Raw genomic sequence first — 16,702 nt, 5'->3', positions numbered from 1 at the left:
ATGAAAGCTTGTTAAAGTAATTTCAACTCTCCAAGTTTCAACTACAACCTTACCTCCTAGGAGTTTTATGCAGAAAAATTCAAGTGCGATGTTTAGACATAGAAATGGGGAGAAAGAAATGCAAGGGTTTATAAGAACAAAAAGAAATACATTGATCAAAGGAACTGCCTTCATTCACTTATTAGTACAAAATCCAGGATCAGGAAGCCTTTACAGATGCTCCCTGTCCTGCAAACTGATCCTCCACACACAGCACTTTGATCTCACCGTACAATGCTGAGCTTGTAACAGATGAACTCAGAGAACAAACAGCACATCCAGCTCACAACAGGTGACCTGCATCAGCTTGGCAGAAGGCTAGTGACTTGCCCATGCTGGTGAAGGCTCCACTCAGCATAACTTCTTCCTGTGACTTATTCTGTTGTCTTCCATGTAGAGGTGCACAAAGTAAGGACTGGATTGTAATGATGCAAGGCAGAACCTGGATGAAAATGATGAAAGATTCAGTCCAGAAAACCTGAGCCAGAGGTCAGTATACACCACATCTCATACACCATGTGTTCAAGAGATATGATTTGGCTATGGAAGTCAGCAGAGCACCATAAAAGTTTGAATGCATAAAAGCCTGTGTTTCAGCTTCCCAAACCTCTTTCTCTGAAGAATTCTGGTGAGAAACACAGCCATACAAATGCTTTAAGAATATGACTTTACATTTCAGTGCTGATGAACTTTTTGTTTTCTTGCTTATCATTTCTGGTTTTGCTACATAGAATAGGTTTCTTTTCTTGGGGTGGGGAACACTATGAGTTAGTGTCCAGGTGGGTCTGTAACACTGAGTTTCTGTGCGCTATTACTAGCCTTTAAGGTCAGCTGCCATGAGGATCTTAGGGAGGCTGTCTGGGTGTCACTTCAAAAAACCCCCAGCATTTAAGCCCATCTCAGGCACACATAAGATAGTTATTGCTCTGTCTCAGTGCCCATTTCTTGGTCAACCACAGCAGCAGAGCTGGGAGACTCCTGGAGTCACCCTGTCACAACAATTGAATCATCTTTGACACTACAAGGTTTTGATAATGAGTACATATATATGGCTAGAGAGCTAAAAATTCAGTATGCCTTTGGGAAAAATCACTTTGCATCCCTGTGAGCAAGCTAATGGGAAGACAGGAAAAACTTCAAGACTAACATTTAGAAAATAGTAGAAGCTCTGGAAGGCTATGACAAGAAAATAGATAATCAGTCTGGGGAAAAGTGGCTAAGCCGGCATCGCAATGTGCCAGTCAAACAGCAGGGAAGAACCCATCGGCTCAAACAAATAGAAACCAATGAAAAACACTCTCTCTAATTGCTAAAAAAGCTTGTACACAAGTGAGGCAAAGGAAATCCATTGGGAAGGCACTGTACTGGGCTTATTAAATACTAAGACAGACAATAAGGCTAATAAAACATAACAGAATGCTTAAGAAACGGATAAATTCTCTTAAGTGAAGAAGGTATTAAATTAACCAAAAGAAACCAGACTTCTGGTGGGACAAGAACAGCTCATCCCCCTGTTACAAAAAGACAGAAAATGCAATTTGCAGCTGAGATGGAACAGCAAAATAAGAGAATAATATAGCTGAAGCTCAAGGGAAACCCAGACTCTGAGTTCTTCAGTCTGAACAGAAGGAAAAAAAACCCAACCCCACCATAAAAGAAAAAATTCCCAGTATATTACTAAAAAATCATACAGCATAAGATGAAATCACTAACAGTAAGTTGCTGGAAGATACCGGAGGGCTGTAGCAAATGTTTCTGTAAAATGAAATCAAAGACTGATTTCTCAAAGTATGTCATCAGAATGACCCAGAAAAATATCATGCAGTTAATACACTTTCTAATATAAATTCACTTGCTCTCTTTTATGACTGAGTTTGTTATTCAATGGACTGATCACTACTAGGATACTCAGGTCAGAGCCATGTGAGCTTCCCCAAAGCTTTACCCTAACCACCAGCTTTCACCAAAGTCCAGGCCATCAGCTGCTGCTATTTACCCCTCCTCGTTATTTTTAAGACTTGAAGTTATTGAAACAATGAAAAAAAAAACAAAGTATCAGTAAGATTATGTTATTGACGACAAGAATCTTCCACTTGAACTCCACAGAAAAAATGAAAAAGCATGAGACCTAGGACAGCAGGCCCAGACCAAGACAGACTCCTCCCAGTCACAAGATAATAAGGCAGTGAGGGATACAAAAACTCTGAAGGGGATAAAAAGACATTTCAGCTCTGATTTGTGACCCTAGACATCTTCTCAGTAGCAAAGGGATCATGTTTGTATACTACCAACCTGACAGAGCTATGATCTCTAGATGCAATACAGATACAGAAACACAGAAGCAGTAAGCCACTTATGCGTTAATCAGGCTGTAAATGCTGCCTGAATTCCACAAGTAACCACTTCTGCCTGCCTTCTAATTGGAGATAGTTCACAAACAAAAAAAAAGAAGACATCTCTGCCAGGATATTTTAAACGCTTCTTTTAGAGAAAAAATAAGAAGTCTAAGCCTTGGAGAAGTATGTGAAAACTGAAAATGGAGCACCCAAACTAAATAGAAGAATTTCAACCTTCTAAACAGTGCCTTGATTTTGGGCAAATCTCTATAGATCTTTATTGGTGGAAGCAATGTCTTGTCCTGCTGTGAAATAGATATTTACTTACCCAGCAGATGATACACAGACATTGTTAGATCTCTCTGCAGATGTTAAGATGACAAAATGTGTCAAAGGACATAGGACAAATACACAAAAGGGAGGGGAAACCTAGAGGGATGCTGAATCCCTCACTTGAGAAAATAGTTTTAAACTGCCAAGATTGGAATTGAATATGGCACAGCTTAGTCATTAACTATAAAATACTGTCTTGAAAGTGCTCAACTCCACCAGTTCCTAAACCACGTTTTTCCTGAAAGGTCTAGTGGGGCCAGTAACCAAGAGCAGCAGACATTATCTTGGCAAGGAGTTATTTCTTCGCCTTAAGCCTTCTAAGAAAAAAGTTTTGTTTTGTAATAAGGAATATTCCCCAAGAACATGGAGTGCTTGTTCATCTAGTTTCTCTCTTAAAGACCATTCCTGCTGTGCCACTGAAATTGGTGACAGCACTGTAACTGCCTCTTCCTCAGCACCCGCTGCTTCTGCAAATGCATGCAACATTTCGTGGTTTAGGAGCTTTTTTAGAAAGCTGTACAGGCTGAAGTCTCAACAACAAAAAAATTCCACATAATACAATGCAGGAAGTCATTGAAGGAACACAGGCTTTTAACATAGCAGGTTGCAAGCGTTGCACTTTTAACCTGTTTGAATACTACAGCATAAACTTGAGTTAGGCTTTTGGTCTGCAGACTCTTTACCACCCATAAAGATCATAAAACTCCAGTCTAAAAACAAGCAGGAGGCATTTCTAGGGAATATCTGTTCCATCTAATTCTTCAGCTGCCTCAAAGCTGCTGATAGATCCCAGCAGGAGCAACACTAGACCTTCATTAGGTATCACTAACTGAAGGAAGCCGGACTGGGCCATTTCCCCTCTATTTTCTTTCCCTGTTTGGTGCACGCCAAGTATTGAGACAACCAGATCAGTTTCATTCTTGCTCTGACTGCAAGAAACAGCTAAAAAATACATTCAACACAGCCCTTTCCATCTTCTGTATGCTAAGGCTGTCATTCCCATTTCCAGGAAAGTCTTTCGGTGTTATACAGAGCAAGCTACCTAAAAACCCACACTCCTTGAGGGACAAACAAAACATCACTGTTGGTGATCCTGTGTCCACAAAGCAAACAAAAAGCTCAGCAGCCACCTAACTGCACTGGAGAGATAAAATGTGCTTACACATTCAGCATCATTGCTCTTCAGGGACCTGAATATTTATCTGCTGTGGTCCAAGCATCAGACATAAAGACATTACTTCTCCACTTTGGTCCCTGTAGGATCTCATTGTTTAAGACAACTCACAGCATGCCCACTGCATAAAGACCATCTGCAGTCCAGAACTAAGCATAGCAGTTCAGGAAATTTCCATTAAATTCATAATGACTTTAATACTCTCTTTTTACTGGTGCCTTTACCCAGGAATCAAAAGTTCCCTCTTCAGCCCAGCCTTAACACCACAGAGTGCTTACTTTTGGTGGGGAGATAATTTCACTTCACTTTAAACATCTGCCTAAACTTTTCAGTTAATGGTGCTAAAAGTAACATCTGAAATAGGTCAGAAACTATGAGATAAAAGTCCTTGTTCCATTCCTTGAGCATACAGGAGGGTCTAGACAAATAACCAATATTATGATCCCATGTAGATTTTTATGATTTAGCTATTAGAGCTCTGGCATGAGGGCCCCTCAGCTTCATTGTTCTCTGGCTCTGGTTGTGACAGGAGTTTTTAGATCTTCTCCTGCATAATGTTTTCTACCAGATCAGATTTTTGCAGCACCTATGATTTTCTATGTGCTATAACGAGTCTGGCAAGGTCAGGGGGCAGCAGATCATTTATTGGAGAAAGTATGCCAGCCTAAGTTGCAGAGGTCATTGTGAATTCTGTTAATGCCCACCCCTGATTTTTCCCCTACTGCTATTGAACCTGTTAAAGGTGAAGGAGGAGACTATAGTATTAAATTCACTCCCTTAATACCTTTTGAGATCTTCAGATGAAATGCCTAATATAAGTGTAGAGGAGCAGTGTCATTATGGCCCTTTCAAGTATAAATTATAACCTTTTCAGAAAAAGTTTCACATCTTTTTATATATCTTTATATCTGTTCCTAGTTGTAAATCTTCTTCTTTGACTTGGTCTGTCTTCAGGCGGTAATCAGGTGACCTTTCTGAGGTGTCCTTTTAAGGCAGATGCCACTAAGCTGAGGGGAAAAAAAGGAAAAGGAAACACCTGAAAAGGAAAGGGGAAAAAATGCAAAGGGAAGAAGAAAGTTGAACTGTAGAAGACTATCATTTTCTGCCCTCTTAGTCTCTGCATCCAAGACCATTTTCCATGCTGGGATGATGGGGGTTTTGGGGCAGGGGGAAGGGCGGTTTCTGTGTGTTGTCGTTTGGTTGGATTTTTTTTGTAATTGTTTGGGAATTAGAGACCGGCTGAAACTTTGGAATTTCTGCTGAGTAAAAGGCAAATGTAACTTTGCTAACTATGTTTTGGGGAGCTGCTTCAATAGAAACCAGCAGGGTCAGCAACCGCCTTTCTGTGAAGAGTGCTGAAAGAGTGCTGATTTCTCAAGGCAGAAAATTAAGCCTGACCAAGATAAACAAAAATAGTCTTGTAAAATCATTTCAAAAATTGATTTTTTTTCATAATGTTATCAAACTATCTGCTGTTATCAATATCTTCCTGTGTATAAGAGCAGACCCTTCTATATTTGAGCTGTTAAAAGCCCAAGAGGGTCCAAGCCTAGATCATCTTTTTTCAAACAGGAATTTTAATTAGATTTATAAGCACTTTTACATCCCCGAGTGAAAAAGCACTGTGGTTTAGTACGGAATTAAGTCCTGGCATGCTAATTAGGATGTGGGGTTAGGTTGTCTGTGTCAGGTTGGATTATTCCAGGCTACAGATTTTCACTATTTACTCTGACCTCCTGACACACAGCAGTTCTAGCACAGACAGTAGGTGTAATGTAATCCTGAGGCTGACCCTAAGAAGCCATTCCCTGATAGAGAGATGCCTCTGAAATGAATGTCAAGTCTGATGCAGTAGAGATATCAAATCTACAGTTCTAAATAACCTTGTTATGTTCAATTAATCAAAGTAAGTAACTCTACTTGGTTAAAAAAAATAAGTTCAAGAAAAAAAAAGAAAAGACTAACGTTCCAAATGGATCCTTAACCACTCCACTTAGTTTTTGCTTTTGGTTTGGCCCTTAAATGTGACTGATGCCGACTAGTAAGCTTTTTCCAACCCAACCTGCCACCAGTCGGGCACCATCTTCAAGGTCCAGTCCCACAGACAGACAGATTCTTCCAAAAGTATCTAAAGATATTTGACTGCCCAGCTCCCACAAGATTCCAGTTTTTATCTTCTTCCTGTGCAAAGACAAGACACAAAACAACCCCACAACAGCATATTCTCAGGTGTAGATGGCACATCTGCAACTGCCTGTGTGTCTGTCTGTCTACAAATTTGATGTCAAGGGAAAGGAGAGATTGGGAATGCATTTTGGCTTACATACAGCAACATACAAATGAATAAAAAGTGTACCAACATTTCATTTTTAAATTACTTCAAACCCACAGCCATCTTCATCAGAGCTCATGACAAACAACTCTGCTAAAATAGATTTTTTTCACTTTTCATTTCTCCATGCTCTATCCAGCTGCAGTGTCCAATTAGTGGATATGAGGGGGGGGAAATTCTCAAAATTCTGAAAAGTGCAGTATGTAAAACTTAGGAGAAAGCATCCCTTTCAAAGAGGAATGCTTAATGTTTCCTAGTATGTGAAATGTTATTTCAGCAAAGAACCATTCTGAGCCACACACCAGTGATACAAATTTACCAGTTAGGATATCTTCCAGTAATGAAATCAGACAGGATATTGGTGTCCTGCAGAGCCAGGAGCCTTCATTAAGTTGAAATTCCTACTAAATTGTCCTAAGAGCAGTCATTGGTTTGAAGACTTCAAGCTACTTTCATGCCCATTCTATATTTGCTTAACATAAAGCAATAAAACCCACAGTACTTTCAGCTCACAAGAGCTCACATTCCCACCTGTGTTGCAAGGGGCTGGTACCTTCTGCCACAGATGTCAACAGCAACTTTTTCTAAGGTTTTTAGCTCTCCTCAGCACCACTTAAACAAACTGAAACTGATTTAAAGACAATGGAGACAGAACAGCTGTAACATTTCCGCTCCAGGAACTTTCCTTTGAACGTCCTGCATTCTTCATTTTATGTGGATTCTCAAGTGACAAATCAAGGAGAAGGGAAAGAGGCCAGGATAACAGAGTGAGAAAGCATATACCAAAAAGGACTTCCAGAAACAGCCTGTTGTTTATAAGTGGCCTCGGATACGGAAATTACTTACACATGAGTTTTCTGGAAAGCAGCATCTTCTGGCAGAAACTACCTTTTCAGAGCAGGGGTTCCAGGAGCACAGCCCATGGGTCAGTTTGCAGACCACAAAGCATTGCCATATCCATGTTGCAACCTTTTCACAGAGCTGTTTCTGATGGACACAGAGCTATAGCAACTAAAGAGTCTGTGTCCACTGTGCTAGGACCAAGATTTACATCTAGGGACTCCAGGAGATAATGCCTGGAGACGTGACCCAAGGAAAAGTCATCCCACCAGACTCTAGACTGCACCCAGCCATACAACCAGGTCCTGTATACTCCCCAGTTACACATATTACTTCACTTGGCAGGGAGAAGCTGTTGCATTGAACTTTTCCAGGAGTATTTATGTCTTTGGGAAAAAATGGAGCTTCTGCCACTGCAAGGGCAGAAGAGAAGCAGTCGTTTCATGACATACACACAGGAAAATGGACTGAGGAATTTTTCTTCTCCTCTAAACTAACTTTTATGATTTGCTCCTGACTGATAAAGTTCTAGGTGGTGATCATGTTTCTTTTCCAGTAAAAAAGAACGATTTACTTACAGGGGAGTTGGACTCTGCTATGAAGTACTGGCACACCGGCCTTTAAATTTGCAAACATTACCTCCTTGCTCCCTTTGTGCCACTGCTTGCTATCAACAAGTAACCATGCAAACAGCCTTTTACTCACTACTTTTCCCAGAATATTGATATGACCCTTGTTTGGGACACCTTCCTGCCTTGCTGGTACTGAATGCTTTAACTAGAAGCACGATAAAAAATCATCCACAAGGAAGAATTGTGTTGACTCACAAGGTATCTCTGAGACATGACTGTCTGAAAAAATCTGAAACTTTTTCATCCTTAACAAGTGGTACATATTGTGTAAAAATAGCTTATCTCAAGTTTACCTATCAAGCTGAGTTGCATAAGATTGGCCCTTGAACAGAGGTACATCACCTGTCACTGAACTTAATCAATGAAAACTCTTCAAGCATCCAGTTGCTTCGTATTTTCCAACCCTCCTAAATGCCTGCATCTTAAGTTCCCTTATTCATATCTGTTAATAACAATATAAATTCTTCTTTCAGCTGTGCATCATTGGGATTATCCCAGAACCAGAAACCTTTTGAACCTACGGTGGAGCTCCTGGAGCCTGCCAGAGACAGCAGTTCAGGCTGATCACATGCAAAGCCTTACTGAGAGTGGTCCAAGACAGACCTTGAAGTCAGATTACCCATATGTTCTAGATTTTTATTGTGATATTACTTTAAATCGCAAAGGAAAAAGAAGCCTGGAATTTAGTGTTTATTGCATTTTGCATCACAAGAATGAACACGAGCAAAGATTAGGTGAAGATAACCTGTACAGTTAACACAATCTAGTACCTGGTTACACAAGTAGGAGATGAAAGCCAGTTACTTTTTAGTGTAATGGGGTTTAATAATAAAACAGTAAGATATCTGGAAAACAATTCAGATTTTGGGCCACCAGAATTTTGCAAACATACAAAGCAAAAGGACAGGAGAATATAATTTTTGTACTTATAGATTTATAAATCTCACAAGACTTCTGCTTCCTGAACTCTGTCTCCTGCTTTGTTCCAACACGTATTCCAACGTGTAACTGAGCATGCAGAGTCTGAACTCTCTGCTGTCATACTGTATTACCCTATTAGATTTGCTCTGTATTAGATGTGACACCTTGTCTTTTCAAGTTAAAGATATCCCTACACAGTGCTCCTCATAATTATACTGCTGTTTGATATCACTACAGGAGGAAATGAAAGCTACATCCTGTAGGATTATTTGTGACATATTCCCTTAGTTATGCAGATATATACACTACACAGAAAAACAATTTGTGCTGATACAGCCTGGAAACAAATATTTTCTCAAGACTCAAGGACATGAATATGCTTATGAGACATCTATGGGCTATCCAGCAAAACAATATCTTTTAACAGAAGGGTCTTCTGCTAAGATGGACCCATACCAAAAAATAATTTAGGACAACATACATTTCTTGTACATGGTAATATAAAAGTTAAACCAGAAATACCATAATTTCCCTTTGTCCTATGCCCCTTATAGTAATAAAGCCATACAAAATGCAACTTTACCACTATTATTTGCTGCAGCTGAACACTACAGACAAGCTATAAAATTTGTACAATAATTAGTATCTGTATGCTGTATCTTCTTGATAAAGAATGAATTCCTCTTTATTTATTTTAGAATTATTTGTCTATAGGGAAAATAAGCAGAACATTGGGAAAAATATTTTCTCTTATGTTCTTTCCTTATGTGCAAAATGAAATTAGGTAAGAAAAATATAATTTCCTTGGGAAAGAAGTCTGCAAGTGAAAGGTAGGAAAGAAAGAAATCATATTTTAAAAATTTAAATTATATTTCAACTGCTTCTGAAATATGTTCTGGGCTCATATCAGTTCCCATTTTACTAGATTGGAACTGTGTCTTATTTATGTATAACAGAATCCTCATAACCATGAAAATAAGTGCTACAATGTTATACTGAATACAAAGTCATCACCATGTTGCTCTAATGCAACACAGCTGAAGTCGACATAATGTCTACTAATGGTTGCAATAGGAGAAGGGCTAATCAGAGAGACAAATGTCAATGTACAAGGAAAAATTTCCTGCTACAAGCCATCTCCTTGGAAAGAGCAGAGCCGTTTGTGAGGTACTGCCCTGCCCCATGCAGGCAGGTGACAGAGCATCACCAAGGGCTGGAGAGATGCCTTTCTTGCAATGAGATTTTACATTCTCTAAAATCAATAGCAATTCAGCTGCAAGAGTACAATCCAGTTATGTTCTATCATCTTCCCTTATTACCATCATTCTTGAGAGAACCTGAAGTTTTTCTTGGTCTTGTGTTTGACATCTGGCTAAAAGAATAAGCAAGAGAGCTCCTGCAGGCAGAAAAATTAGTCCCTCCAGCATTGCTCAGACACTGAAATGGACACACACACACCAACTTTATTTCTTGTCTTGTTGGAACCAAGATAAATAAGGAAGCCCTTTTAAATGAATGAGAGGAATACTTTGAGCATCTTTTCATATTCTGGAACAAATATGGGAGTTTTACATCATTTCCCAGCAGTTGGTACATTATCATTTTTACATAATTTTTCAGTAGTTGCAACATAAATTGGAAGGGGTACCCCAAACAGCAGCACCCATCTCTGCATTGCAGACTGCATTTAGCATTAAACACATGATAAAGACACATAGCATATTTTCCTTCTGGGTATGTGAAAGTAAAAAAAAGCACACAAGGGAAAAAATTGACTTTTCATTGCCCTCTGGTCTTACAATTTTACTGCTCTGCATTTTATGGATATTAATATACAGCAGAGAAAAAAATTGACTAACTTGAAAAGAAGAACAAAAAAACAGGAAAGAAATTATAAAAGCATATACAGTATGTTTTGTCACTCTTTTCATGGGTTTCATTTCCTCTTCAGCCCTGTGTCCATCTGTGGTCACTCACTTCTCAGATCTGCTGAAATTTGTCTTACAAATTTCAGACCTTTTAAATGCAGCCACCAATAATTCTGTGTTCTGGAGCCCAAACTTGATTATGAACCACAGTTAAAAATCCAGAGGCTTTATTAAATAAGAATAAAATTAGGCATGAAAACTCAAGAAGAGTGAGAAGTCTATTTGCCCCCTGGGCCATGCAACATCTCCCCTCTTTATCAAATTCTCTCAGATTCACACTCAAATTTGAAGGTCTTAAATTGACCAAAACATAACAAAAACTCCAAATCCACAAAAAACCAGAAAAATTTCTCTTGTGCAATAAAACCAAAGAATGTTAATGGACTGTGCTTATCTTTACACCCCTACTGATTTGAAATAACTGAACCTTAAAATTTTATAGAGTTTTTGATATTTCTAATATATATATTCACTTGAAACAAACATTTAAAATTAAAAGCATCATGACAAAATCTACAGCTTCTTCCCTAAAGAGAAGGCACATTTTGCATATCCTTCTTCCACTCACAAAAAGCAAGTTTAGTATTTTCATTCTTCAGTGCCCCAACTCATTGTATAACTAACTTTGTGATCAGCTTTTGACTGCATTTTTCTCTGGACTGAACTGTGTCACCTCAATCAGGTTGACATTTTCAACCACAGAGAGCTAGAGATACTAACTGATATTGCCATCAGGTACGGGAAAAGAAGAACTGAACAAAGCAAAATCTGAAAATTGTCACATTCCAACAATATTTGGTTTGTATTTAACTTTTCATACATTCTTAAATGCTAAAAGAATTTCAGCAAATGGTTAGTAATGCGAAACTGGCTTAAGCATGGGGAAAATTTCCTCTCTGTAAGTCAGACATGTCTTTTATGAAGTCTAGTCCATTGCAAAATCAATGAAAAAATTCTCATTATCTTTTTGGCATTAGGATCCATTATCCTATACTTTGTCTATTCCTTAATTACCTGTAATTAATTTCCACTGAAACTTCCCTCGCACAAGTACTACTTTATTGACATGCTCTCCAACTGATGTAAATAGCCAGATTGTTTCAACTTGTAAATTTAAAAACCAGATAGATATACAATTTTAAATGTTTTCAGCAAATACCTCAAAACCAAAGATTAATGTTTGCTTTGCTTGAAGCTCATTATCTTCTCTCCAGGGCACTTCCCTTAGTAAAATCTGAGCACTTGAATATTCACATGATGAATATAAAGGATCGCTGTACTGGAGTAGTGGGATTCTGCTGGCCAGCCCATGAAGAGATTACATAGATATCCATCTAAAGCTGCTAAAGCTGTGCCAATTCACTGCAGCAGGCAGTCATAACCACACAAGATAGATGAAGAGATAATATCTAGTCTTTAGAAAATGGGCAATGAAGATCTATAATAGAAAAGGCCTGCAAGAAAGTCTTTGAAACAACCAAAGCTCAGGAAAGAGAATTATGTAAAAAAAACCTCAAATAATGTGAAATCCTAGAGAAAAAGGAGAAATTATGTTTTCACTATGGATGTGCTCCTGCTTATCTAGCACTTACTGTTTAATGGTTAGGTATCAGATCTAATTCAAACATGTCTGTGAAGCCAATGGATTGAAAGACAATTCCACAGAATATGATTAATTTTAAGACTAGGTGGGCAGAGTCCCCCCAGCCAGGGCCTGTCCACCACCCTGAGCTGTGGAGCAGGACAGATCCCGACACAGTAGCCAGGTCCAACCAAGGGTCCAAGTCATGCGGCAACGCCATGGCAATAAGGCAGGTCCAAGTTCAAGCCAAGCTGCCAGTGCAGAGGTTGACCCCTGCAAAAAGGGAATCTGTGGGCAAGCAGGGCATCCCTGCAGCTGTGCTAGAGGCCAGTGCTCCCCCAGTGTATCCCAGGGCAGGAGGCTAACACCCTAGTGGGTGAAAGTTTCAGGTAAGGCTGATCATTAAGATCTGTCAGTGTCCTCAGGGCCCCAGCACAAATATAGCCTTCCACAGATTTAAACAGACCTGAATTGCAGCCAGTAATCCATTTCAACACACACTAATGATTAAGGAGGTAAGGCATTTATCTCTTACTGATTGTACCTTTAAGCAAATCTTGTCCCAGCAGTAAAAATAATCTCAACATTGCAAAGTAGTCTAATAGTTAGATCATGTTTTGCATGATCAAGGTTTTTGACAGAACAGTTCCCCATTTCTCCTTCCATTTCTGGCTACTCAAGCCTAGCTGTGCATTAAATCAACTTGACTCTTTTTCTTTCTATTCCAAGTTTGAGGCAGTGTGGGGAAATTGGCTCAGATGTTTGTCAAGTTGTTCTATAATAATTAAACAGAACAAGACTTTATTGACCATATGACTTACCTGAGCGATGAGTCCCAATTGAATTACACAAGAAAAAATAATCACAGTGTTCTCTTGAAGTTATAATTTTCTGGTTTTCTAAACTGACATGAATTTTCTAAATCTTTCAGTATAGACTGGAATTTGTTCTCATTTTTAAGTTCCAAAACCAAAGACTCAAGTATTTATTTTTTCTTTTTAGGTGAGGACACCAATTTTCCTAACCCAAAATACATCTTCGTAAGTTTTCCAACATGTTTCATCTGACAACCAAAACTTTACTGCATACCTTGTGGTCAGCCAAGTTCTGGTGTCATTTTCCCTTCCTTACATTCCCAGAAAGTCCAGTGGGTTTTCATGTATAAACAGGAGAACTATTTGCTGTAAGTGGCATATTCAAAACCAGTAAAATTACATTCAAAGAGTGATAAAATGTGAAAGTTAGTTTCAGGCAAAGATACCTGTATTAATTTTAGTTTATTATTTGCCTCCCATCAGTGTCAGCAATAGGCCATTTACTTACCAAATATAGAGGTTATCCCACCCTTGTATTTCAAGGAGACATTTCCATTCAGTTAATTACACTGAGCTTAATTATCTAATCCATTCTTGTTCTGAATAATGTCCTCCATGTAGGTACGGTTTACAACAACAAGCTTATTTGTTTTATTATTATAATCACTCCTAAGTCTATCAGGAAAAGAGAGTGAGAGTCTCAAGGATATTTGTAAGACTAGGAACTTCAAATGAAATGCTTTCAACCAGCATAAAGACAGTTGAAGAAACAGTTCTGTCAAGTCTTTTTAAATATTCTGATCTAACCCAAAGTGTATTTTAATGGTCTTTGGTGAACCAAAACCTTGTTTAAATATGACAGTAATTAACTAAGACAATTCAGTGAAGAATAACTCCAAATTACTGAAGTTACCATCATTTAAAGGAATTTCTGGGCTTTTGATTCAGTGAATTGCATGAATGGAATTTACCTAAAGATAAAAGAAATTTCCATGCAGTCTTTCATCTATAAAACTAATGAACTTCCAGAGATTGAAAAAAAAAGAGCGGTAGAAATGAAGCATGTAACATTGTAACATGAAGTTACAATGTTAGGCCTGGTCATGACTCAGATCCTCATTAGAGTCTAATCCTGACACCATGACAACCCTGAAGTACAATTTTCAGTGCTATCTAAAGAAATATTTACAATATCTAGAGTGAAATAAAAACAAGGGTTGGTTTGTCAGCTGTTATTTTCAGCACTTGGGCTGGGGAACAGTGGAAAGATAAGGACTGGTAAAACAAAGTGACTCCTGCAAAACACGTTATAGTGAATCGCAGCCTCAATAATAATTTCTCCTTATCCTTTTGAATCTTCCTTTTGGATATAATTTCTTACAAGTGTTTAGCCTATTTTTTCTTCTAAATAGTTTAGATGTGTTGAGTAAAAGAGTCACAGGGAAAATGGACTCTTCTAGGCAACGGTTCTCCTCAGACACCTGACACATCTACTTTGGGCTGCTCCTTTTCTATTCACACTTTGTGGAATAAAGACTAGAAGAAATGGCTCTAGTTCATTCAGAGGAACAAATACCTCAGGCTGAGTCCCAATAAGTGTGACAACCAATCCCTAGAAACTCAATCTCAAATATTTTGAGGTTTTCCTCAGGCCTTGGAGCCTACTTCCAGAATGCCAGTATATCCAGGAAAGCAAGAATGCTGTAACTGCATATCTTGCAGCAGAGCAAGAAGAGCAACAGGAGCTGAAAACTGCAGAGACAGTTGTTATTGAGAGGGAAAGGTTGAGCCAGGAGGACACAGACATCCTGGACTCAGTTCACAGCCTTGCTGCCGGCTTCCTGCCAGGGGTGAGGCAAATCAGCAAAATGCCATAGCCCAGTTCCCCACCTACACAACAGGGTCATTTCTTCCTTTCTCCCACTCACATTCTGTTTCCCTCAGTAACAGCTGATGGCTCAGCTGCAGCGCTGCTCCTGCCACAAAACCCTTCTGCACAAGCCTCCCTGGTGGGGGGACCTGGGACCTACACATGTGGATGGAGGGACCATGACCTGAAAACAGTGAAAAACATCTGTGCCATGAGATAGCACATGCAAAGTCTCCCAGGAACTGGCAAACTGAAGACAAGAGGCTGATGAATGTACCCATCAACCACTGATGGGATAACCTGGACCACGTCAGAAGAGGAAATGGGCTGCTGCATGCAGAGAAACACTACAGCTGTGACACACACCTCCTGATTAAAGGTACCTCAAAGGAGTTTCCAAACACCTCTCTAGAAAATACAGCTGTACCCAGGATGACCATCCACTTCTGAGTAAGTGTATGGCAGGGTTGGTCTCTCACTGCTGCTCCAGCTGTGTGCAGATGTGTGACCTGCACAAAAGAGTAAGTGAATTAGTAGAAGAAATAGCTTTCTGCCATTAACATCTCAAGTCTACTAATAAAAAACAAATTTATAAGAGGTGTTCTAACAAGTCTGGTTGTGCTGTGTTCCCACACCAGACTTGATCCCCTTCCAGGGAAATTCACAACACTTCCTCAGGTGTATTTGACGTATGTAACACAATATGGTCACAGCTCTTTCAAGACCCCAAGAAGCTAGTTTTACCTTGTAGTCACTGTATTATTACTACTACTATTATTATTATTATTATTCTCAGTAGCAAGAAAATATTTTAGTTCAGAAAAAAGAAGTAGTCTCGGCTTCAATTTACTATCTTAATTTATACTGAGTGTAATCTACTTCACTTGTAAACAAGGGCTTTTATACAAGGGCAGTGAAATACTATAAGCCAGTATCATGATGCAGACAAATAGAAGAACAGAACTGGGTTGAACAAGCATTTCCAAATTGATGAATTGTGCAATTTGCAACCTTATTGCTCCTTTAACAAATGAGTTTGAGCCATTACAGTTACATTAAAGACTTCCCTTCATTTCCTTAAAAAAAAAAAATCATATGGGGGCATTCTTTGTAACAGGTATTAAATCTCCATTTTTCAAGAGATTTGAGGAAGTTTAAATTTACTGCACTGATGCCAGGGATTGAAACCAATTAATACTAAAATAAAAATCTAGTAAGGGAGAAGACATTCATTTTGATGAACCTACCTTTATAATGCAGGTCTCTCAGACAGCAGCTTGTCCTTGGCCTGTCCTGAGGTGTCCAGGCAAGATCAGCAAGGGAAGTGAGAATAGCAAAAGGAGCAGCTGGAGTTTTGGAGGTAGATCTGAAACCTTGTTCATCTATAGAATTGCATGCTGATCTATCCAATTCACATACGTGAAATCATAAAATAACAAAGATTCACATTTGACACTTCATGCTTTGGGTATGTTCATGAGCTAAAAATATTTTTAAATCAACAGTAAAAATGTGCATTTGTTTCAGATAACAAAACCTTTTTTACTTTTGTAAGCCAGTAAGAAGCTGATGGTTTAGATAGGAGTTCCTGAAGTAACTTAATGCCCAAAAGTACTTCCAAGGTTCTCGTAGTCCGGGAGAGAATTCTGCAATACAAGTAAAAATTGCATACATCAAACAAAAAGTTGTATCTTCAAAAAATAAGTTTGGTTCTGATGTACAATTCCAGATTTTCAGGGGGAATAATTCCCACTGCTCCCCCACCTCCACCAACTAATGCCATTCACAAAGTACATCAGGACAATCGACTCCGAAACCTGATTTCAGTTTTCATTCCTTCGCTGGTATTTTCATATTTAGGTCAAAGGATTATGCTAATGCAAAATCATGGCAGAGAAAT

General features: G+C 38.8%; 1 long non-coding RNA gene across 1 annotated transcript; it reads right to left on the bottom strand.

Moving 5' to 3' along the window:
• Positions 1–307: 307 nt before the first annotated feature.
• On the bottom strand, positions 308–16,442 carry LOC125330205. Its single transcript, XR_007206418.1, has 3 exons — positions 16,050–16,442; positions 15,169–15,311; positions 308–481 (listed from the first exon to the last, which is right to left on the bottom strand). It is a non-coding gene; the product is annotated as an uncharacterized LOC125330205 (long non-coding RNA).
• Between the last annotated feature and the right edge of the window lie 260 nt (positions 16,443–16,702).

Source organism: Corvus hawaiiensis, chromosome 1, assembly GCF_020740725.1.
Source record: "Corvus hawaiiensis isolate bCorHaw1 chromosome 1, bCorHaw1.pri.cur, whole genome shotgun sequence".
Lineage (NCBI taxonomy): Eukaryota > Metazoa > Chordata > Aves > Passeriformes > Corvidae > Corvus > Corvus hawaiiensis.
Note: the sequence above shows the minus strand (reverse complement) of the source record. Positions and strands in the feature narration are given on the sequence as shown.